Raw genomic sequence first — 25,466 nt, forward strand, 5'->3', positions numbered from 1 at the left:
TGATACAAAGCATCCCGTATGGGGAAATGCTATGTGTCAAACGCATATGTAGCAATGAGGAAGACTGTCACACAGCAATCAAGAAGACAGAGATTTCTGGAAAGAGGGTATGCTCCTGACATCATAGACAGGGCCATCAATAAAACCAAGTCACTTTCCAGAACACAGGCCCTTGCAGTTAAAACTAGTCAGCAGGATGTAGGCCAAGAGTAAGACCATCCAGAGCAGCCATCTAGAATGATTCTGACCAACAATAGGCAGCACCAGGCCCGACGGAAAATGCTAAATAGAAATTGGAACCTGGTGCGTAGTGATCTGACTTTAGTTATCTATTTGCCTAAAAAACCTAATCTGACGTTTAGAAAAGTGAGGTCCATGAGCAATAGCCTTGTTAAAAACAGTCCAGAACTCAGATCCCCTACCAACTGGCTCACCTCACACAAAGGATTTATCAAATGCCCAACTTGCAAAGCATGTAAATTTGCACGCAATAAGACATGCTATACCAGCCCATTCAAGTCAGACTCCATACCTATCAGTAAAAGACTGACTTGTAAAACAGATTATGCGGTATATGTGCTGGAGTGTCTCTGTGGATTACGCTATATAGGCAGCACTAAACTGTCAGTGCACAAGAGGATACTACAGCACATAAGGGCAATCACCAATAAGGATCAAGCCTACCCAGTGGCTAGGCACTTTGAGGAGAGCCATGATGGCAACCCAGAACACTTACAATATTTTGCTATTGATACCATTCCCCCCTGAGAAGGGGAGGAAATCGCGAAGCCCAACTTTGTCTTTTAGAAACGAGGTACATTTTGGAGCTCGATACTAAGACACCTTTAGGGCTCAATGTGAGTGAAGATTTTTATACTTGCTTATAATGGGCTAGTTCGGTCAACAAAGTATACAGTCTTTGGGTTGTGTTAGTGCCAGTTTTCTGTATAAGAGATAGTGTATATGTATACAAGTATTAATACATTCCCTGTTTGTTTTATACATTTCAACCCCTCAGTTATAGGATTTTTTAATTTATGGCACTGAGCACTTCTTTAAACCCATTGAGGTTCAATAGGGTGACACTTTTGCACTTTTTACATATTGACTATAATAAGATATGGAGTGATTGTAAGCCCACTTGGGCTCAATTTTGAAAAGTAGCATAAAAACAAAAAGCATATCATCCTGACACCAATATAAGAATGTTTTTATCATTTGTGGCAAACCAAAAAAAGTGCTTGCTATTCATTATCATAGTGACACTTTCCTTGATAATCTTTTGTGTTTATTATTGTTTTACATAGGGTTTTTCTACAATGTGCAATATGGATCGTGTTAAATTTATGACCAGATTATAGTGTTGTAAACAGTGGCATTTTTAGCTTTTGCAATTCTTATTTAAGAATGTTTTAATAGATTTTAAATGCTACTCATTAGGTCCAATGTTTACACTTTTATTTATTTATAGGTACATTTACGTATTTATTGATTCAAAATGTATGCTCATTTGCACATGGTGTACCTTTTGTTTTAGTGCTCATAGGAAAATGAATGCTATAAGTATTTTTTCCATATCTATGAACAAGTCACCTGTTTGCACACATAATGTTATGCACTAGCACTTTAAATATTGGTTAAAAATTAAGCAACGCGTCAGGTGATCAAGGCCCGTGTGGGGATGAAACTCGTTATGGCGGAGATGCAGGACATGGAATTAAATCACCTTTGCACTAGGAACTTTGGGTCCGCGTTTGTCTTTTCCGAGGGGAATTGGATGTTTTGTGGTGAAGCCAGTAATATATATATATATATATATATATATATATATATATATATATTGTCTACTGGCGGTCGCCAGTAGATAGTTATCGTTAGGATCGTGTTTCCATAGGAAATCCGCAACATTCTATTTGGAATAACTTTGGCGCCGATTGACGAATCCTCGCGAAATTTTCAAAATAGGTGGGGCGCTCCGCTCCGCTCCGCTCCGCTCCGCTCCTTCCCTGAAAGTCTCGGGGGGATTCGTCAAGCGGGGGCTGAGAAAAAGGGGGGGTCCCAAAACGCGTTTTCCCCATGCATTTTTCCATAGGACCTTTAGTCCAAGCTACAGCCCGAACTGCTGAACAGAATTACTTGAAATTTGGCAGAGAGGTAGTCCTCAGGTCAGGGATGTGCCTTTTGCAGGTCTGGTGTAAATCTGTTCAGTATTTCCTGAGAAAATAGCATTTAAAAGCATATATATATCTATAAGCGCTCACCGTGCGCGTACGGTAAAACTTACCGTACGCTCACGATTGTGATTGGTTGTTAGATCTTAGTAAAGATTCGAATCGGTCAAAACCAGGAAGTGTCGGCCGCCATTTTGTCTCTTGCAGTCTGAGGGGGTGAAAAACAAAGGTGGAGAAAGTGAAAAGGGGGCAGGGTGGACAGTTCCTGACCCCCTAGCCTTTGTGGGCGTGAAGCGCACCTTGCGGCAACAGCGCGCGCACGGTGCATGAAGCGCACCGTGCGCGTATGGTACGCGCACAGTGAAAAACCTTAAAACAAAAAAACAAAAAAAAACATAACTTAGCATTTAAAAAAACGTACAAATTCACTGAAAAAACCATAGGTTTCACACACGTTATAGTTAGGAATTAGCATTTAAAAAACCTTGCAAATTCACTTAAAAAACCATAGGTTTCACACATGTTATTGTTAGCTGGACATTTCACTCGTGAAAAACCATTGAAATTCCCCCGTTATAGTTAGTGCAGGCAACTATAACTCACGCGACCGCAATCCTCTGCTGATGACGTCAGATATTACATCACTGATGACATATGTGTGCACGGTATTTTCTGAAAAAAAAATATTTGTAATATATGTATAGCTACAAATTAATGGAAGAAGACATGGGTAAATGAGGGACTAAATACAGTGATGTAATATCTGACGTCATCAGCAGAGGATTGCGGTCGCGTGAGTTATAGTTGCCTGCACTAACTATAACGGGGGAATTTCAATGGTTTTTCACGAGTGAAATGTCCAACTAAGTATAACATGTGTGAAACCTATGGTTTTTTAAGTGATATATATATATATATATTCACTGAAAAAACCATAGGTTTCACATATGTTATAGTTAGCTGGACATTTCATTTCACTTGTAAAAAACCATTGAAATTCCCCCGTTATAGTTAGTTCAGCTAAATATAACTCGCGCGACCGCAATCCACTGCTGATGACATCACATATTACATCACTGTATTCACTAAGATACTGTTAATAAGTCAGTTATACAATTAATTTAAAAAAAAAACCATCCATTTAGACACTTATTTACCCATTTATTCTTGCATTAACCTTTAGATATACATATATAAAAAATATTAATTTTTCAGAAAGACACATATTCACTGGATGATGTCATCAGTGATGTAATCAGTGATGTCATTTGAGATGTCATCAGTGATGTCATGAGTGATGTCACTGACCATGTCATGAGTGATGTAATATGTGACATCATCAGCAGTGGATTGCGGTCGCGCGAGTTATATTTAGCTGAACTAACTATAACGGGGGAATTTCAATGGTTTTTTACGAGTGAAATGTCCAGCCAACTATAACATGTGTGAAACCTATGGTTTTTTCAGTGAATTTGCAAGGTTTTTAAATGCTAATTCCTAACTATAACGTTTGTGAAACCTATGGTTTTTTAAGTGAATTTGCAAGGTTTTTTAAATGCTAATTTCTAACTATAACGTGTGTGAAACCTATGGTTTTTTTAGTGAATTTGTAAGGTTTTTAAATGCTAATTTATGTATGTATTATTATATTTTTTATATAATTATTGTACAATAAACTACCTATGTATATAGTTATAGATTGACTGTATCCTGTAATATGGAATGGCTCGTTTAAATTTTTTTTTTTTTTCTTAAGCGTTTTTCACCATGCGCACACCGTACGCGCACCCCGTGATTTTTTGGAAAAAAATGAAAAAAAGATTTCACCCTTCGGGGTCCTTCAGGGACCCCCTGACAAAGGCTAGGGGGTCAGGAACTCTCTACCCTGCCCCCTTTCCACGTTCTCCACCTTTCTTTTTCACTGCCACACACAAAATGGCATCCAACACTTCCTGATTTCGACCGATTCGAATGTTGACTGACATCTAACCACCAATCAGAATTACGCTCGCGCACGGCACCATGCGCGCACGGTGCGCGAATATAGATATTTATGTACTTTTAACTGCAATTTTCTCAGGAACTACTGAACAGATTGACACCATATATGCAAAAGGCACATCCCTGACCTGAGGACTACCTTTTGCCAAATTTCAAGTAATTCTATTCAGCCGTTCGGGCTGTACCTTCGATTAAAGGTCCTATGGGAAAATGCATGGGGAAAATGCGTTTTGAGACCCCCCTTTTTTCTCAGCCCCCGCTTGACGAACCACCCCGAGACTTTTAGGGTAGGAGCTGAGCGGAGCGCCCCATTGGTTTTGAAAATTTCGCGAGGATTCGTCAACCGGCGCCAAAGTTATTCAAAATAGAATTTTCAGATTTCCTATGGGAACTCGGTCCTAACTATAACTATCTACTGGCGACCGCCAGTAGATAATATATATATATATTTATTTTTTTTCACTGAAAAAAACATAGGTTTCAGGGGCGTTATAGTTAGTTGGATATTTCACTCGTACAAAACCATAGAAATTTCCCCGTTATAGTTAGTTCAGCTAACTATATCTCGCGCGCCCGCAATGCGCTGATTATTACACATATTACATCACTCATGACATGGTTAGTGACATCACTCATGACAGCACTGATGACATCTCAAATGACATCACACTGATGACATCATCCAGTGAATGTGTGTTTTTCTGAAAATTAAATATGTTTTATATATGTATATCTCAAGGTAGATGGAAGAATAAATGGGTATATAAGTGTCTAAATGGATGATTTTCTTTTGTAAAATTGACTGTATAACTGACTGATTAAGAGTATCTTAGTGAATACATGGGTTAGTGAGTAATGTTTAAATATGTAAATATCTGTATCAGTCTCTCACTTTGTGTATAAGTGGCTGCATGGGTTGGTGAGTAGCTAAATGAGTGTCTATATTGGTTATTAGTTGGTTTTTTGAGTATCAGTATGAGTGTCTGAGTGTCTGTATGGTTCGCTGGGGGTATTACTTAGTGCATAGATGCATGAATCAGTGACTCACTGTTTGTATGTGTTGAAGACAGCATGTGTGCAGGACTGTATAGGTGGTTGAGCGTGTGTATGGGTGTGTTAGTGAGTGAATGACTGTCTCAATAGTGTCTTTATGAGTAACTACATATGTTTTAAACTAGTATATGTGAGTATTGGTGTATATAAGTGAGTATATGTGAGAGTGAGAGATTGGAAGAGTTCCTGTACAAATAAGTAGGTGTTTCTATAAGTGATTGTTTAAGAGAGTAAGTATGTGTACGTTTCTGTAGTTGTAAGTGTGGTAGTGTGTGTATAACTGTATATGCAAGTACATGGATGTTTGATACTTTGTTTGCATGTGTGACTATGTGTGTGAGAATCTCTATGGATGAGTGGCAGTGTGTAACAGGATGTATAGGTGTATGAGTACATATGATGAGTGAGTATATGTATGAGTGACTGTATAGGGACTGTGGTAGTGTTTTAGGGTTTAGGGTAGTGCAGTGGTGTATGGGTAGTGTATGGGGTCGTGCTGGGGTAGTGTATTAGGGTTTAGGGTAGTGCAGTGGTGTTTGAGTAGTGTAGGGGGTCATGCTGGTGGTAGTGTTTTAGGGTTTAGGGTAGTGCAGTGCTGTTTGTGTAGTGTAGGGGGTCGTGCTGGGGGTAGTGTTTTATGGTTTAGGGTAGTGCAGTAGGGGTCGTGCTGGGGGTAGATTTAAGGTTTAGGGTAGTGCAGTGGTGTTTGGGTAGTGTAGAGAGTCGTGTTGGGGGTAGTGTTTTAGGGTTTAGGGTAGTGCAGTGGTGTTTGTGTAGTGTAGGGGGTTGTGCTGGGGGTAGTGTTTTAGGGTTTATGGTAGTGCAGTGGTGTTTGGGTAGGGTAGGGGGTAGTGCTGGGGTAGTGTTTTAGGGTTTAGGGTAGTGCAGTGGTGTTTGTGTAGTGTAGGGGGTAGTGCTGGGGTAGTGTTTTCGGGTTTAGGGTAGTGCAGGAGTGTTTGTGTAGTGTAGGGGGTAGTGTTTTAGGGTTTAGGGTAGTGCAGTGGTGTTTGTGTACTGTAGGGGGTCGTGCTGGGTTATAGTGTTTTAGGGTTTAGGTAGTACAGTGGTGTTTGTGTAGTGTAGGGGGTCGTGTTTTAGGGTTTAGGGTCGTGCAGTGGTGTTTGGGTAGTGAAGGGGGTCGTGCTGGGGGTAGTGCTTTAGGGTTTAGGGTAGTGCAGTTGTGTTTAGGTAGTGAAGGGGGTCGTGCTGGGGGTAGTGTTTTAAGGTTGAGGGTAGTGCAGTGGTGTTTGTGTAGTGTAGGGGGTCGTGCTGGGGTAGTGTTTTAGGGTTTAGAGTAGTGCAGTGGTGTTTCTGTAGTGTAGGGGGTTGTGCTGGGGGTAGATTTAGGGTTTAGGGTAGTGCAGTGGTGTTTGGGTAGTGTAGGGAGTCATGCTGGTGGTAGTGTTTTAGGGTTTAGGGTAGTGCAGTTATGTTTGGGTAGTGTAGGGTGTTGTTCTGGGGTAGTGTTTTAGGGTTTAGGGTAGTGCCCCCAACCAGCCACAATATCCATGGACAAAGGGGATCCTGACTGTTTTGAACACTCCAATTGAATAATTTGGGTCAAGGGCCCTACCACGTCCAAGACCTATCAATTTCTTTCTTGGGATCCCTCATATACTTTTAGAAAAAGGTACATAGTTTCTCATCAATTTCAGGCGTGTGTGCCACCTTCCCCTTCAGTGAGGGCCTGGGGCATTCTCCCCTCATTCTATTCCTAACCTCCTTTTCAAGGGGTTGATGGATTTTCCCCACCACATACTCTGCCACTTAGGTGTCAGGAGTCCACTCCGCTGACCTAGGATGGTAAATTTGGGTAGGCTCGAACATGTCCGAGTGGACCCCGTCCCAAACCCGGGACTGAGAGGAGTGGGACTCTGGATGCCAGGGACGCCCGAGTCCTTATCCTCATCGGAGGAGAAATCGTCCTCCGATGAACCCTCTCCCTCAAAGGTAAACCCGCCATCCGGGTCTACAATAGTGGTGACAGCGTTGCAATTTTCTCTGGACTCCTCCTCCTCCCGGCAGGGTGCATGTTTTAGCGTTCACGCATTCTTGAGGAAGGTCTCCATAAGTTTATCAAATCCTTCCAAGTGCCCCGCATTATACTTAATGGCCCTTTTATTCCCCATCTGGGAGCTAGTGGCACCCGCCACCACCAGATCTGGGTCACTGAACACCCCAGGGATGCTTTTTGCCAGCTTATCAACCTGATCCCTAAGAGGAGCCAGCGCCCTAGAAATAGCCAGAGAGAGGGCTTGATTCCACTGCTGGAGGGAGAAGTTGGGGGGCCATTCCTCCTCCACTTCCTGGTAGGAGGAGTAAAAATGGTCTTCTGGAGAAGACATGAAAGCAGAGGGTGTTAGCACAGAACAAATGCCCTTAAAATCCTTAAGGCAGCCCCCTCGCCGGTGCTCCAACAGCTGGGCTTCCCCCGAAGCTGTTATTAGAATAGACTGAGGCACAATGCCAATTACCACCACCAGGTGGCGCTGGTCACTAACGTGGCTGTGTGGGGAGATCACCGCATAGCGGTGTCAAAATTAGGTGAGGGTTGGTCGGTAATCAAGCGGACACTAAAGGAATGACCGGATTCCCAAACGCGCGTAAAGACCATCAGAAGCGCTCGACGGAGCTGCCTCGCTCAGACCAGATGCGCCTGACAGGATCTCACCGCGCGCAGAGCGCACAGCGGGAGAATCTGCGAGGGGGAGAACGCTCTCGGGCAAGAGCCTGCTGAGCAGGGAATATGAAATAATACCAAGGCAATAATGCTAATAACGTGCACAAGAAACTGCAATACAAACAGCAACAACGTCAGATTAAGCCAAGAATGTAAGGAATGCACATAACTGACGAGCAGTGAAGAAAGAGGAAGCAGAAGGGACGTCACGATATTATATACGATGGACTGTGATATGATTGGACTATAGTTGCCTTGGAGACTACCCCCTAATGGTTCATGGGTTGTGTAGTCTTTTGTTTAATGATTGTTGTGTTACATTTTCTTTGAACTGCTATATAAATAAAGTGAGGAAAGGTATGCATAATCCTCACCTCCGTCCTGCCATAGAATTCATTAAACTTTATTCGATCTGATTTAGAAACATAGATCATAAAAGTGTACATAAAAACAGTAAATCCTCTTTCCTAATACAATACAGTGAGAATTAATTAAAACCAGTAGGTAAAAACGGGTGCTACAAAGCCCGGTTCAGAGCAACTTCAGGTTAACAGAATCATAAAGTTCAATGTTTCTCAAGATCAATCTCATGTACTTCGTGCAAAATACGCAATAAGGGGTCCAAGTAAGATATAACGCTCCAATACCTGACCAGTCTGCACTATATAAAACTGCAGAAAAACTAAAAATAAAAAGTGTTTTGCACACTTCTGTCATTGGGCTATATGTGGGCTACATATGGGTGATATGTGTGCTACATTTGGGCTCTTTTTTCTCTGGTAGCCATCTTGGGAGACATATTTGTTATGAAGTATCCTAATTTCCTAATTTACTGCAGTCTCCAAAGTAGGAAATGCTTTCAGTTTTTTACTTTTATTCCATCAAGATGGCATTCAGATGTGTCACACATTTACCATAAATTCAGAATGTTAGCACTCTACTTGTTCATTAGATCACTGTAGTAAAGCTACTGCTCACCAGGGAGTTAACTGGAAGTCTACTGCTGGTATTGAAAGTGTTGTTTCAGTCTGCATGTCAGAATTTTATAATGAAATAGAAGAGGATTTGAGATCTCACTTAAAACATGCCCTAAATGTTCTTTCTGCAGCACTAACCATACTTTCTATGGCAAAAGGAACCCCCTCATTTTGTTCCTTTTTAAATTAAATGTTTTAAATGTTACCAGTCTATTCCAATCAAGATGGCTTCAGGTGTGCCATAATGTTGTCATAAGTAAGACTGTTAGCTCTCTAGTTGTTCTTTAGAACACTCTGGGAAGCTACAGTAGAACACAAAGGCATTAACTGACAGGCTGCTCCTGTTGAAATATAACAGGAAGATATTTGAGATCTCACTTAAAATATGTCATAATTTGTCTTTCTACAGAACAAACCATAATTTCTATGACAAAATGAAGCCCCTCATTTTGTTCCTTTTTAAATTAAATGTTTTAAGAGTTACCAGTTTATTCCAATTAAGATGGCTTCAGATGTGCCATAATTTTGTCATAAGTAAGACTATTAGTTGTCTAGTTGATCTTTAGAACACTCTGAGAATCTGCAGTAGATCACAAAGGCATCAACTGACAGGCTGCTCCTGTTGAGCTATAACAGGAAGATATCTGAGATCTCTCTTAAAACATGTCCTAATTTTTCTTTCTACAGCACTAACCATAATTTCTATGGCAAAATGAACCAAATAATTGTGTTTCTTTTTAAGTTAAATGTTTTAAGTGTTACCAGTTTATTCCAATCAAGATGGCTTCAGGTGTGCCATACTTTTGTCATAAGTAAGGCTGTTAGCGCTCTAGTTGTTCTTTAGAACACTCTGGGAAGCTGCAGTAGAACACAAAGGCATCAACTGACGGGATGCTCCTGTTGAAATATAACAGGAAGATATTTGAGATCACTCTTGAAACATGTCCTAATTTTTCTTTCAACTGCACTAACCATAATTACTATGACAAAATGAACCCCATCATTTTGTTCCTTTTTAAATTAAACGTTTTAAGTGTTACCAGTTTATTCCAATCAGTCAGTCAGTCAAAGCTTTTATTTCGGTAAAATACCATAAAAAGACGTAAATACATATATACATTTAAACATGATTAAATAAACATTGTGTAGAATGTAATCCATTAAAACATTAAAATATTTTCATAAAAGATACAGTGAAAAAGCGTGGTTTTTCCACAAAGACAAGTTATTAAAAATTGATCCAGTGCCAAAGATGTACACGCTACACCTCAAACTACTGTAGTGGCAATATAGGTAATACTAAAATCAGGAGAAATGAGTGGCGGAAATCATAAATTTGGACCTTGTAAACCACATTGAGAGAAGATATTTGGCCATTGCGAACACTATCAATGGAGTAGTATCATATTTCAAAATTCTAAACACCTCCTTATAGTCCCTGAGACCCCTAGACTTGCATAACTGGACGATCCACTTTTTCCTTGCAATGATATATAGAGGGCAGAAAAGGACAACATGCAACTCTGTTTCACAGGTAACAGTACATAAAGGACACGTGCTTACGGGATCCGAAACGTTGGACCATCTATGTGTGAGATCCCTCAGCGGTAGCGAGCCGTGTCTAAACTGGATGTAGAGTTTCTTTGCCAAAGGTGGTTGGATAACGTCCAGGAAAACTTCAAACTGGGGACTAAACTTAGTATCCAGAAAAGTGTCAGTAAGCCTACCCAGGGAGGAGTGGAATAGAATTCCCTTCCTATATGATTTCAAGACCTCCCGCAGTGAATTCTTCGAAAGTGCATGGCAGGTCTCTTCCGGGGCGGACCATAGGTTCCCCATCCCAATTAAGTTGCAGAGGTTCTTTATATAGGCAAGCCAAGGGATCTTATCCGATTTTCCCCTTGCCAATATATCACCAAGATCATACCTATAGCTTACCAACTCCGGCGTTGACCAAAGACGCCTCCAGAACTGGAGAGGACGGTTCAGGGCAATCTCTTCTATGGGAACCAGACCCAAATCCCATCTCAAAGGAGTTAATGGAGTGCTGACAGGTAGTTTCAGCAATCTCCTAATAAAGGAATTCTCAGTAGATGAGAGGGAAGCGGGAATGGAATATCCCCATAGTTCGGTGCCATAAAGCGCTCCTCCTCTAGCTTGAGATTTATAAATTTCCATGGGGGGGCCCAAATGTTTGAAAGAGGTGTTGTTAAACACCTTCAGGATACCCCCCACTGATTGAGCTAGTCTCAAATTGGCCTTCGCCAAATGGGACCCCCAATTCATTTTATCATTAAGGGTCACCCCCAAATACTCAAAAGTGGCAACCCTATCCAGCTCAACATCTCCCAGCTTAGGGTGGGGGCAGTTAAACGAATTAGAACCGAAAACCATGAATTTAGTTTTGGAAAGATTCAGTTCCAGATCCCTGATTTTACAGAAGGAGCAAAAGGCCTCTAATGTACGCTGGATGCCCATGTAAGATTTAGATAACAAAAGCGTGTCATCAGCGAACATTAGGGCCGGGACCTTACGCCCCGCCAGTACAGGGGAGTCCAAGTTAGCGGTGCGCAAAAGATACTCAATCAGCCCATTGATAAAAAGGGAGAAAAGAGTGGGGGCCAGGACACAGCCCTGCCTCACACCCTTTTCAACCGGGAATGGCCCAGAGATTTCCCCACATCTCCCGTATCTCACCCTTGCATAGGTGCCGGAGTGGAGGCGTTTGAATAAGTGGCAAAGGTAGGGGGGAGCACCCATCTCTAACAAAAGGGCCCATAGTTTTTCCCTTTGGACCATATCAAAAGCGGACCGAAGGTCCACAAAAATCAAATACAGATTACCAGCACCCATGCTGACTGACTTCCAGTAGATCAATAGTAATCTAAATAATTGATCGATAGTGGAAACCTTAGCACAGAACCCCGCCTGAAGGGAGGTTAGAATTTGTTGATCCTCCATCCAGGACTGCAATCTGGATAAGAGGACTCGGGCAAACAGCTTCTGTAAAACATCAATCAAGCTTATGGGGCGGTAGTTGGCTGGATCCAACGGGGAAGATTTTTTGTAAATGGGTATAATTTCTGCACCCAACCAGGTGTTCGGGATTCTAAGGCCCTGCAAAATGGCATTAAAATACACGCAAATGTAAGGGGCCCAGATTTTTACATCACTTCTGTACAAGTCGCCAGGGATCCTGTCAAGCCCCGGAGCTTTCCCTACTGATAGGGAGTTGAGGGCCAATTCTATTTCTGAAAGAGAAAAGGAACGACTCTCAAGTTCTTCCTGGCACAACTGGTCCATTGCAATATCAATCCGCGAGGTGCCCGGATCGGGGCCACCCGAGGAATTACTGACCGAAAAGAGGGGTTGGAAATGGACAAGCCAGACCTCCTCGCTGAGATTAGGAATAATTGCAGGGCTACTGGCCATGGTCCCCTATCGAACAATGTTCCAGAACGCCCTCGAGTCACGGTCTACTAAAGCTTGCAATAAATTTTGCCACCTTAGATCCTCCCACTCGGATTTTGCTTCCTTGATCAGGTTTTTGTAGGTGGCCCTCGCCGCCCGGATACTAGACAGGGTACCCTCTTTTACTTCCTTTATCAGGGCAGTCTTAGCCCGCCTACAGGAACCATTAAACCAATGCTCGGGCCTAAGGGGCCTTGGTTTTGAGGCAGTAGGGATATAAAAGAAGCCAGCCAGGCTGCCAAGGAGATCCTCATGAATGATCTGGAGATCGAGGAGGCGGGACTGCGGGATGTCCCCGGTGGGGCTCAAGAGGTGGGAGACTGCTTCCAAAGAGCAGGTCACACTGCTATATATATCTGCAAGCTTTAGGTCGTCGGACGCTACCCTTGCCCACCTAATCCGTCTACCACCTGCCGCTAACACCAGATTCTCACTATATGATGATGATTGGAGCTTAGTAATTCCACTGCCACCGATCTTGTTAACCAATTCCAGTGACAGTAGGTTGTGATCGCTATCGACCCGTGGAATAACAGAAAAGGCGGCCAAATGGCCCCAAAATTCCACGTTCACCAGAAGATAGTCGATAGTCGAACAGCTCCCGGGTCTGTTAAAAGTAAAAGACCCCGGCACGTCCGGGCAAAGTCTACCATTGCAAGCCCGCAAGGAGTGTGCAATGGTAAGCTTATTGATCTCAAGGGCTAGAGGGGAAAGACGTTTGGCAGGATAGGTAATGGGGTCTGGGATTAGATAACTTTCATCCTCGTCACAGGTGGGGGAGGGGATCCCAAGAAGGGGTTCGAAGTGACAATTAAGATCTGCACCAATTAATTTATGGGACGCAGGTGGAAGAGAATGTAATACATCTTCCAGGGCGCCCAAAATCGACAGACCCAGCTGTACCGGGTGAGGGCGCAGGTAGACATTTATTACTACCAGCGAATAACTAGCAGGGAAAGTGAGTAGCAAACATAAAATGTCAGGGGACTTTGAATCTAGTAACTTTACTGAGCACCCCAGGTGTGTTGCAACCCATACTACTAACCCCCCCGAAGGTCTTCCTCTCGCCCCTTGAACTGCTGGGGCCGAAAACGATGCATAGCCCACCCTCCATGGTATAGACCGTAGCCATGTTTCTTGGAATATGCAGATGTCGTAATTGTCCATTAGCTCTCCCCACTCGGGGTCAGAGAGTTTGGACTCCAATCCAGCCACATTCCAAGACCCAACTAGAGGTCTTCGAGTAGGTGTGCGGGGAGGGCTGTCAGCCAGAGAGGGGGAAGAGGGGGGGCGGTGGGAAGCAGAATGCTCAAGGGGGCCCAACACGGGGCTTCCCACCATGGCGCTGGGGATCAAAGATGAGGGAGAAGAGGGCCCAAGGCCTCTCTCCATGCCAAGAGCAGCCGAGGGGAGAGCCGTCACCACACCAGAAACGTCCCTGGCCTGATTCCCCCCCAAAGGCATATACCCTCCCTTACTGAGACTCAGGGGTGATGGTCAGTCCACAGAGTTGAGCAGGTCGAAACGGTTTTCGACCGGAATATTAAAGTAAGTGTTATGAGAGGCCTGATGAAAGTACGGTAATTCCACTGGATTCAGAGTATTGGAGATGGAATAAAAGTACCCCAAATGCGATGTGTCAATGGCTCCTGTTTTGTGGTGCCCACCCTGCTCCAGTATGTGTCCTACTACTCTAGGGTCCCTAAAATTAATCAGGACACAATCCCCACCAATGTCCTTTGGGCGGGTCCCCAGCCAGTTAACCCTCCGAACAAAGAGGATCTCCCCTCTCCCTGCTCCCTCCAATGGTCTATTTTTGGACAACCAGTGGATGACTTTATTTTTTAATTCAAAGTAAGATTCCCCCCTTCCATTCATTAGTGGGGGAACTCCAGTGAGCACGGTCACATAAGGTGCTGCCTCAGGGGGAAGCTGTACTAGAGGAAGGGAGCCTTCCGGACTCCGTAGGGCTCGGTTCCCCCCCCCAGGAGGAAGGATCCTATCCCCGTCCGAACTCCGAAGGGCTGAGTCCCTACAACTAAGGGACTGTACGCGTGATGAAACCACAATAGGGGCTCGGGGCAAAGTCGGGGGCATACGAGGACCAGCAGGGAGGGAAGGGGCAGTTGGCTGCACCGATGGAGGCTGGACTAAGTCCGTAGCTGTATGGTTCGAGGGTGAAAATGTCTGGCTTAGGGGGGTAGGGTTGTTAGGCGTTACTTGAATACCGGCACCCTCCGTACTACCCATGTTGTGCTTTAGATCATGGTTTAACTGCTTCTTCCCGATACCTTTGGTATTAACTAGAGATACCAACCTGTCGATTTTAGATGACAGGGTTTTTAAGAGGAGGTTTAGGGACTGATCTATATGTGACTGTAGGTCAGTTAATAAAGTAGTCACCCAGGTCGGAGGGATAGTGGAAGGAGGGTGATGGGTCGAGGCCGAAAGAGCAGGGCTGTCTGCAGGGGGGGCTGGTAAAAAACTCCTTTTTCTGAGTTTCTGTTTTCTTTTTCTTGGCTTTACCTGCTTAGTGGGGGCCACTATAGAAACAAAGGAGGATGATGATGGGCCAGCTTCCTCTTGTTCAGGCTCATCTATTTGTGCCTGAGCGCACGGTAATTGTGTAAACGAGGGCAACATAGATGACATCGCATCAGGATCCACCTGGTATGAAGATAAGTCAGCCAATCCATCAGAAGGAGGGGCCATATTAAATGCCGGGGTAATAGACAACCGTCTTTCGGTATTTTCAATGGCTGTAGCCACCACCCCAATTGTCTTCTGCAGCATTTTATCTATCGCTGTGAGACTGGGGATCTGCGGATTGGAATTGGCTAGCTGTCTGGTCATAGGGCGACTGACTGTAGGTTTAGAGTGCTTCCCCATGATTCCAATGAAACCAACAGCGAAAGTAATGCAATAAGGAACCCCTACCACAAATACCTAACATACAAACAATGTAAAATAAAAGGAACACACTCTATACACAGCGAAAGACTGACGAATACTAAATAAAATGACATTAGCCAATGGAGGTTAGTTCAGACTGACCCAAAATGCAGAGCTAAGAGGAGCGGCCCAGCCCGGCCTCCTTTGGCCCCTGACGGCCACAGACGGCCCGCCCTTTGCCCGGGCTTAGCCCGGCACCACCCACGCGCGTCCCGCGACGCGGAGGGAGCCGATTGAATTTAGCGCCTCCGGGCCTTGGGAGTCGTAGTCCTGTACTCCCTACGTGTGGCGGCAGGTCTGCAGCAGCAGCGGTAGTAACACGAAGGGCAGCAAGCACCCCAGCACAGGAGAAAGGGCGTCTGTCCCCTCGCGCTCCGTCGCGGTACTCAGGTAGGAAGCCTGCCCCTCGCGAATGAATCACCAAACACTCCCGCTCCACCGAGGGAGCCGATTGAATTTAGCGCCTCCGGGCGCGGAAGTGCTGCCGGGTGGGGGCGGAGCCACAGAGAGTCTTGGGAGTCGTAGTCCTGTACTCCCTACGTGTGGCGGCAGGTCTGCAGCAGCAGCGGTAGTAACACGAAGGGCAGCAAGCACCCCAGCACAGGAGAAAGGGCATCTGTCCCCTCGCGCTCCGTCGCGGTACTCAGGTAGGAAGCCTGCCCCTCGCGAATGAATCACCAAACACTCCCGCTCCACCGAGGGAGCCGATTGAATTTAGCGCCTCCGGGCGCGGAAGTGCTGCCGGGTGGGGGCGGAGCCACAGAGAGTCTTGGGAGTCGTAGTCCTGTACTCCCTACGTGTGGCGGCAGGTCTGCAGCAGCAGCGGTAGTAACACGAAGGGCAGCAAGCACCCCAGCACAGGAGAAAGGGCGTCTGTCCCCTCGCGCTCCGTCGCGGTACTCAGGTAGGAAGCCTGCCCCTCGCGAATGAATCACCAAACACTCCCGCTCCACCGAGGGAGCCGATTGAATTTAGCGCCTCCGGGCGCGGAAGTGCTGCCGGGTGGGGGCGGAGCCACAGAGAGTCTTGGGAGTCGTAGTCCTGTACTCCCTACGTGTGGCGGCAGGTCTGCAGCAGCAGCGGTAGTAACACGAAGGGCAGCAAGCACCCCAGCACAGGAGAAAGGGCGTCTGTCCCCTCGCGCTCCATCGCGGTACTCAGGTAGGAAGCCTGCCCCTCGCGAATGAATCACCAAACACTCCCGCTCCACCGAGGGAGCCGATTGAATTTAGCGCCTCCGGGCGCGGAAGTGCTGCCGGGTGGGGGCGGTGCCACAGAGAGTCTTGGGAGTCGTAGTCCTGTACTCCCTACGTGTGGCGGCAGGTCTGCAGCAGCAGCGGTAGTAACACGAAGGGCAGCAAGCACCCCAGCACAGGAGAAAGGGCGTCTGTCCCCTCGCGCTCCGTCGCGGTACTCAGGTAGGAAGCCTGCCCCTCGCGAATGAATCACCAAACACTCCCGCTCCACCGAGGGAGCTGATTGAATTTAGCGCCTCCGGGCGCGGAAGTGCTGCCGGGTGGGGGCGGAGCCACAGAGAGTCTTGGGAGTCGTAGTCCTGTACTCCCTACGTGTGGCGGCAGGTCTGCAGCAGCAGCGGTAGTAACACGAAGGGCAGCAAGCACCCCAGCACAGGAGAAAGGGCGTCTGTCCCCTCGCGCTCCGTCGCGGTACTCAGGTAGGAAGCCTGCCCCTCGCGAATGAATCACCAAACACTCCCGCTCCACCGAGGGAGCCGATTGAATTTAGCGCCTCCGGGCGCGGAAGTGCTGCCGGGTGGGGGCGGAGCCACAGAGAGTCTTGGGAGTCGTAGTCCTGTACTCCCTACGTGTGGCGGCAGGTCTGCAGCAGCAGTACAAAAGGGGGTGGTGATGGACGGAGCATCAGAACCAATCAAACACTCACACCCAGTCAACAGATCTGGGTTTGATCCATCACCATTCTTTAGCCCACTCTGCCACCCCAGTTCAGACATGGCCATATGCAAATCAGTCTGACCCTGTGCCTCATGGGAACAGGACCTGGCTTGGCAGTTCGGGCTGGACTGTTCCCATGGGGCACAGGGTCAAGACTGATTTGCATATGGCTGGGTTCAAACTGGAATGGCATGGTGAGCAAAAAAACGATGGATTTAGGCCCAGATCTCTGTACTGGGGTGAATGTATGACATTGTTCTGCATTCTGTCCATCAATTGTTGTTTTTGCAATTGTCACCCCGAGTGGGAAGGGTATGCTCAGACGTGAGTCCCTTGCTCTCCATGCCACTGGAATCAAGCTATCCTGGCTGACGAGGGCTGAAAGCCCGAAACCGGTCCTAGGATGCTTGTTTCCAGTCCAGGGAGGACCTGGCTTGGCAGTTCGGGCTGGACTGTTCCCATGGGGCACAGGGTCAAGACTGATTTGCATATGGCTGGGTTCAAACTGGAATGGCATGGTGAGCAAAAAAACGATGGATTTAGGCCCAGATCTCTGTACTGGGGTGAATGTATGACATTGTTCTGCATTCTGTCCATCAATTGTTGTTTTTGCAATTGTCACCCTGAGTGGGAAGGGTATGCTCAGACGTGAGTCCCTTGCTCTCCATGCCACTGGAATCAAGCTATCCTGGCTGACGAGGGCTGAAAGCCCGAAACCGGTCCTAGGATGCTTGTTTCCAGTCCAGGGAGGACCTGGCTTGGCAGTTCGGGCTGGACTGTTCCCATGGGGCACAGGGTCAAGACTGATTTGCATATGGCTGGGTTCAAACTGGAATGGCATGGTGAGCAAAAAAACGATGGATTTAGGCCCAGATCTCTGTACTGGGGTGAATGTATGACATTGTTCTGCATTCTGTCCATCAATTGTTGTTTATGCAAAGGTCTGCAGCAGCAGCGGTAGTAACACGAAGGGCAGCAAGCACCCCAGCACAGGAGAAAGGGCGTCTGTCCCCTCGCGCTCCGTCGCGGTACTCAGGTAGGAAGCCTGCCCCTCACGAATGAATCACCAAACACTCCCGCTCCACCGAGGGAGCCGATTGAATTTAGCGCCTCCGGGCGCGGAAGTGCTGCCGGGTGGGAGCGGAGCCACAGAGAGTCTTGGTAGTCGTAGTCCTGTACTCCCTACGTGTGGCGGCAGGTCTGCAGCAGCAGCGGTAGTAACACGAAGGGCAGCAAGCACCCCAGCACAGGAGAAAGGGCGTCTGTCCCCTCGCGCTCCGTCGCGGTACTCAGGTAGGAAGCCTGCCCCTCGCGAATGAATCACCAAACACTCCCCTCCATTCCAATCAAGATGGCTTCAGGTGTGCCATACTTTTGTCATAAGTAAGGCTGTTAGCGCTCTAGTTGTTCTTTAGAACAGTCTGGGAAGCTGCAGTAGAACACAAAGGCATTAACTGACAGGCTGCTCCTGTTGAAATATAACAGGAAGACATTTGAGATCACACTTGAAACATGTCCTAATTTTTCTTTTTACATCACTAACCATAATTTCTATGACAAAATGAACCCCATCCTTTTGTTCCTTTTTAAATTAAATGTTTTAAGTGTTACCAGTTTATTCCAATCAAGATGGCTTCAGGTGTGCCATACCTTTGTCATAAGTAAGGCTGTTAGCGCAATAGTGGTTCTTTAGAACACTCTGGGAAGCTGCAGTAGAACACAAAGGCATCAACTGACAGGCTGCTCCTGTTGAAATATAACAGGAAGATATTTGAGATCTCACTTAAAACATGTCCTAATTTTTCTTTCTACAGCACTAACCATACTTTCTATGATAAAATGAACCCCCTCATTGTGTTCCTTTTTAAATTAAATGCTTTAAGAGTTACCAGTTTATTCCAATTAAGATGGCTTTAGGTGTGCCATAATTTTGTCATAAGTAAGACTGTTAGCTGTCTAGTTGTTCTTTAGAACACTCTGGGAATCTGCAGTAGATCACAGAGGCATCAACTGACAGGCTGCTCCTGTTGAGATATAACAGGAAGACATTTGAGATCTATCTTAAAACATGTCCTAATTTTTCTTTCTACAGCACTAACCATAATTTCTATGGCAAAATAAACCCCATCATTTTGTTCCTTTTTAAATTAAATGTTTTAAGTGTTACCAGTTTAATCCAATCAAGATGGCTTCAGGTGTGCCATACTTTTGTCATAAGTAAGGCTGTTAGCGCTCTAGTTGTTCTTTAGAACTCTCTGGGAAGCTGCAGTAGAACACAAAGGCATCAACTGACAGGCTGCTCCTGTTGAAATATAACAGGAAGATATTTGAGATTACACTGGAAACATGTCCTAATTTTTCTTTCTACAGCACTAACCATAATTTCTATGACAAAATGAACCCCATCATTTTGTTCCTTTTTAAATTAAATGTTTTAAGTGTTACCAGTTTATTCCAATCAAGATGGCTCCAGGTGTGCCATACTTTTGTCATAAGTAAGGCTGTTAGCGCTCTAGTTGTTCTTTAGAACACTCTGGGAAGCTGCAGTAGAACACAAAGGCATCAAGTGACTTTTCTGCTCCTGTTGAAATATAACAGGAAGTTATTTGAGATCACACTTGAAACATGTCCTCATTTTTCTTTCTACAGCACTAACCATAATTTCTATGACAAAATGAACTCCATCACTCATGACATCTCAAATGACATCACTGATGACATCACTGATGACATCATCCAGTGAATGTGTGTTTTTCTGAAAGTTAAATATGTTTTATATATGTACATCTCAAGGGCGATGGAAGAATAAATGGGTATATAAGTGTCTAAATGGGTGATTTTTTTTGTAAAATTGATTGTATAACTGACCGATTAAGTGTATCTTAGTGAATACATGGGTTAGTGAGTAATATTTAAATATGTAAATATCTGTATCAGTCTCTCACTTTATGTATAAGTGGCTGCATGGGTTGGTGAGTAGCTACATGCGTGTCTACACGTTTTTTTTGAGTATCAGTATGAGTGTCTTAGTGTCTGTATGGTTCGGGGGTATTACTTAGTGCATAGATGCATGAATGAGTGACTCACTGTTTGTATGTGTTGAATACAGCATGTATGCAGGACTGAATGGGTGGATGAGTGTGTGTATGGGTGTGTTAGTGAGTGAATGACTGTCTCAATAGTGTCTTTATGAGTAACTACGTGTGTTTAGTATATGTGAGTATTGGTATATGTGAGAGTGAGAGATTGGAAGAGTTCCTGTATAAATAAGTATGTGTTTCTATAAGTGATTCATTGAGAAAGTAAGTATGTGTAAGTTTATGTAGAAGTAAGTGTGGTGGTGTGAGTATAACTGTATATGCAAGTAAATGGATGTTTGTTACTCTGCATGTGTGACTATGTGTGTGAGTAACTGTTTGGATGCGTGTCAGTGTGTAACAGGATGTATACCTGTATGAGAACATATGATGACTCAGTACATGTATGAGTGACTGTATAGGACTGTTGGTTAATGAGTGGATGTGTGTGTAGATCTTGGAATTACTAAATAGGTTGTTGTAACTAGTATTGGTATGTCCATTTTTTTGAAAATTTGAATTTCTTTTTCTGAGTGTATGTATAAAAGGTTATATTAGAGTGAGAGGAGGTCAGCCACTCTATCACAAGGATGATGTCATTAGTGATGTCATCAGTGATGTCATTTGAGATGTCATAAGTGATGTTATGAGTGATGTCACTGACCATGTCCTGAATGATATAATATGTGATGTCATCAGCAGTGCATTGCGGGGGCGCGAGTTAAAGTTAGCTGAACTAACTATAACGGGGGAATTTCACTGGTTTTGTACGGGTGAAATATCCAACTAACTATAACGCCCCTGAAACCTATGGTATTTTCAGTGAATTTCTAAGGTTTTTTAAATGCTAATTACTAACTATAACATGCCTGAAACCTATGTTTTTTTCAGTGAATTTCAAAGGTTTTTTAAATGCTAATTTCTAACTATACCTACAGTGGTAGGACATGTGATGAAAGAAGAAACAATGCACAGTAAGAAAAAAAGAAATGCAGAAAGAAGCAACATAAGTCCACAAAGAAGAAGGAAAGTGCAGGAAGAAGAAGAGATGTACAGAAAGAACCAACAGAGGAGCAGAAAGTCCGCCTGTGCCCACAACTTTTTTAGACAGGTACTGGTGGTAACTGAATCTGACTAACCAGGCCTAGAGCCAGTGCTATGCTAAAATACATTTAGAATACAGGGAAAACACCTACATACACTAGGGAATACTATGCGTTGGGGTACCCCTGTGATTACCATGACCTCCTCTGTAAGACCCTAGTACATAATAGGGCAGGGGGATTAAAACTACCTCTTAAAACGTGCCAAAGGGTGTGTTTGCCCACTGGTGAAGGAAGGGGGGTGCCTGAGGTGACATGTGTGCAAACATGCCCTGTGGCTGTTTTTTGGGGGGATAAAGTCCCCTTGAATCCTGAGTGTCCCTTGGGTCCAAGTAGCCCACCAGGTATCTCCAGTAAGCATCACAGAGCTGTGTTGCAGAGAGGTGTAAAAAGGGGCACAGCCTGGACCACCTCTCTGCAACGCAGCACAGTGGTGCTTACTGGAAGCACCTGGTGGGCTAGTTGTCCCCCAGGGGCACTCAGGATTGAAGGGGAATTATTTCCCCAACTTAAAACGTGCCACAGGGCGTGCTTGCACACGTCACCTCAGGCCCTGTCCCCTCCCTTCCTCACAGTGTAAATGCGCCCTGTGGCCGTTTTAAGTTGGGAGCTTAAGTCCCCTTGAATCCTGAGGGTCCCTGGAGTCCAACTAGCCCACTACATACCTCCAGTAAGCGCCAGAGAGCTGCGTTGCAGAGAAGTGTAAAAAGGGGCACGGCCTGCACCACCTCTCTGCAACACAGTGCAGTGGCGCTTACTGGAAGCACTGGGTGGGCTAGTTGGCCCACAGGGGCCCTCAGGATTGAAGGGGAATTATTTCCCCAACTTAAAACGCCCCACAGGGTGTGTTTGCACACGTCACCTCAGGCCCCGTCCCCTCCCCTCCCCTCTCCACTGTGTAAACACGGCCTGTGGCCGTTCTGAAGTTGGGAGATTAAGTCCCCTTGAATCCTGAGGGTCCCTGGAGTCCAACTAGCCCACTACATACCTCCAGTAAGCACCACAGAACTGCATTGCAGAGAAGTGTAAAAAGGGGCACGGGCTGGACCACCTCTCTGCAACACAGCGCAGTGGAGCTTACTGGAAGCACCTGGTGGGCTAGTTGGCCCCCAAGGGCCCTCAGGATTGAAGGGGAATTATTTCCCCAATTAAAACGTGCCACAGGGCGTGTTTGCACACGTCACCTCAGGCCCCGTCCCCTCCCTTCCTCACTGTGTAAACGTGCCCTGTGGCTGTTTTACGTTGGGAGATTAAGTTCCCTTGAATCCCGAGGGTCCCTAGGGTCCAACTAGCCCACTAGGTACCTCAAGTAAGCACCACAGAGGGGCGTTGCAGAGAGGTGTAAAAAGGGGTGTGGCCTCTGAACACCTCTCTGCAACGCAGCTCTCTGGCGCACTCTTGAGGTACCTGGTAGGCTGGTTGGCCTACAGGGACCCTCAGTATTCAAGGGGAATTAATTCCCCAACTTACAACTCGCCAGGGGGTGCGTTTGCACAGTGGTGAAGGAAGGGGGCGGGACCTGAGGTGACATGTGTGCAAGCACACCCTGTGGCGCATTTTAAGTTGGTGAATTAATTCCTCTTCAATTCTGAGGGTCCATGGGGGCCAACTAGCCCACCAGGTACCTCCAGTATGCTCCAGGGAGCTGCGTTGCAGAGAGGTGATTAGAGGCCACGCCCCTTTTTACACCACTCTGCAACGCAGGTCTGTGGCGCTTACTGGAGGTACCTAGTGGGCTAGTTGGCCCCCAGGGACCATCAGGATTGAAGAGGAATTAATTCCCCAACTTAAAACCCGCCACAGGGCGTGTTTGCACACATGTCACCTTAGGCCCCGCCCCCTCCCTTCACCAGTGTGCAAACGCACCCCGTGACATGTTTTAAGGGCGTAGCCTCTGAACACCTCTCTGCAACGCAGCTCCCTGGCACCTACTGGAGGTTCCTGGTGGGCTAGTTGGCCCCCAGGGACCCCAAGTATTGAAGGGGAATTAATTCCCCAATTTAAAACACGCCACAGGGCGCATTTGCAGAGTGTTTCCGTAAGGGGGCGGGGCCTAGGCACAATCTTGTTTCTTTTTATTTTTTTATTTTTTGGGAAAGGGGCTGTGTAGCCCCCCTTCTTTTTACTTTTTTGGGGCCCAAAGATATATATATTAACGGGAAGGGGGCCGCGTGGGCCCCCCTCCCGTGGCCGATTCCGGGCCACGGGGACACCATCCCCGGGGCATGGCCATTTTTGAAAATATTCTTTTGGAGGGGGACTGCGTGGCCTCCCTCCTAAGGCCATTTATGGCTCCGGGGACTCCGGGGCCGGCCTTGGTGTGTTTTTTATTTTTTTAAATAAATTATTATGGGGGAGGGGTCTGTGTGGCCCCCCCTCCTGGGCCACTTCTAGCCCCAGGGACCCCATGCCCCGGGGCTGATCCTCTCAGGTGGGGACCGTGAAGGGGTCCCCAATACCCCCCACGGTGCCGCCGGCTCCCTGCCTCCTGCGGGAGCCGGCATTGCTTTTCCACATGGGGAGCTGCTAAGATGCAGCTCCCCGTGTGGAAAAGCAATCTGCTTTAGTTTTTGTAAGATACCTGCTCTCTCTTCCAAAAACCAAAGCACAGTTTGGTATGGCAGGGTGGGAGCCGCAAGGCTCCCGCCCTGCCATAGCAAACAGCTGTGTCCCGGGGGTGGGCACCCCGAAGACACTGCAGGAGCCGGCCCTGGGGAGTGGTGGTCCCCAGGGCCATCACAGGGCTCCAGGAAGGGGGCTACGCAGCCCCCTCCCAACATTGTCAAAGCCCTGGGGAGGGTCTGTAACGGACCCCCAAATTTGCATATTTAGAGTTCCGTGGAGGTGGCGGTCCCCAGGGCATGTGGGGGGGGGTTTGAGCCCCCCCACACAGGTAGGTTTTTTTTTTTAGAACAAGCCCCGGGTGGTGGCGGTCCCGGGGCTGCGGGGGGCCATGTGCCCCCAACAATATTTTACAAAAGCCCTGGGGGGTGGTGGTCCCTGGGGCTTGAGGGGGCCTTTGAGCCCACCCACCCATTTATTGTACATGCCCCGGGGGGTGGCAGTCCCTTGGACTTGGGGGGCCTTTGAGCCCCCAACCCATTTATTGTACATACCCGGGGGTGGCGATCCCTGGGGCTGCGGGGGGCCAAGAGCCCCCGCAAATACTTTTGAAAAGTCCCAGGGGTGGTGGTCCCCAGGGCTTGGGGGGGCTTGGATGCCCCCACGTTAAAAATCAAACCCCCCACACTTTTTTTTTCTGCCCCCGGGACCTGGCCCACCTGGGGGGCTTTATTTAAACGAAGCTTTGTTTTTTTTTTATTTTGCCGCTGGATCCGCGAATCCTCCGCGCATCCCGCGATTTTTAAAACAAAAAAAAACAATTTTTGGGGGGGCCCTGGGGGTCCTTGTGGGACCCCCTAAGCAGGCCTAGGGGGTCAGGATGTTTCTACCCTCCCACTTTTCATGTTTTGCACGTTTGTTTTTCTCTTTTCTTGTGCCTCGAGATGGCTGCCAACACTTCCTGGTTTGGAATGTTGGCAGCCAATTAGCATGAAGCTCGTGATCGGGAGGGTGCGCGGATCCACCGCGGCCATAGTTATCACTATCTTCATTTCTTAATTTCTCAAAAACTACTGAACGGATTTACACCATTTTTAAAAGGTTGCTTTCTGAGCCAAACAGTACCTTTTTGCCAAATTTGGTGTAATTCCGTTCAGCAGTTTTTGCTATAACTGTGTCTAAAGCTTCCTATGGGAAATTGATTTTTTGACCTCTATTTTTAGAATGTCTCAGGAACTACTGAACGGATTTACACCATTTAAAAAAAGGTCTCCTTCTGAACCAAGGGCTACCTTTTTGCAAAATGTGGTGTAATTCCGTTCAGCAGTTCGGACTGTAGCCTGTTCCAAAATTTCCTATGGGAAATAACATGGAGAAAACACGTTTTGGGACCCCCCTTTTTTCCTGGCCCCCGCTTGACAAATCACCCCCAAACTTTCAGGATAGGAGCTGACCAGAGCGCCCCACCAGTTTTGAAAATTTCGCTAACATTCGTCATCCGGCACC

This window comes from Triturus cristatus, chromosome 8 (genome assembly GCF_964204655.1).
Source record: "Triturus cristatus chromosome 8, aTriCri1.1, whole genome shotgun sequence".
In the NCBI taxonomy this organism is placed as follows: Eukaryota; Metazoa; Chordata; class Amphibia; order Caudata; family Salamandridae; genus Triturus; species Triturus cristatus.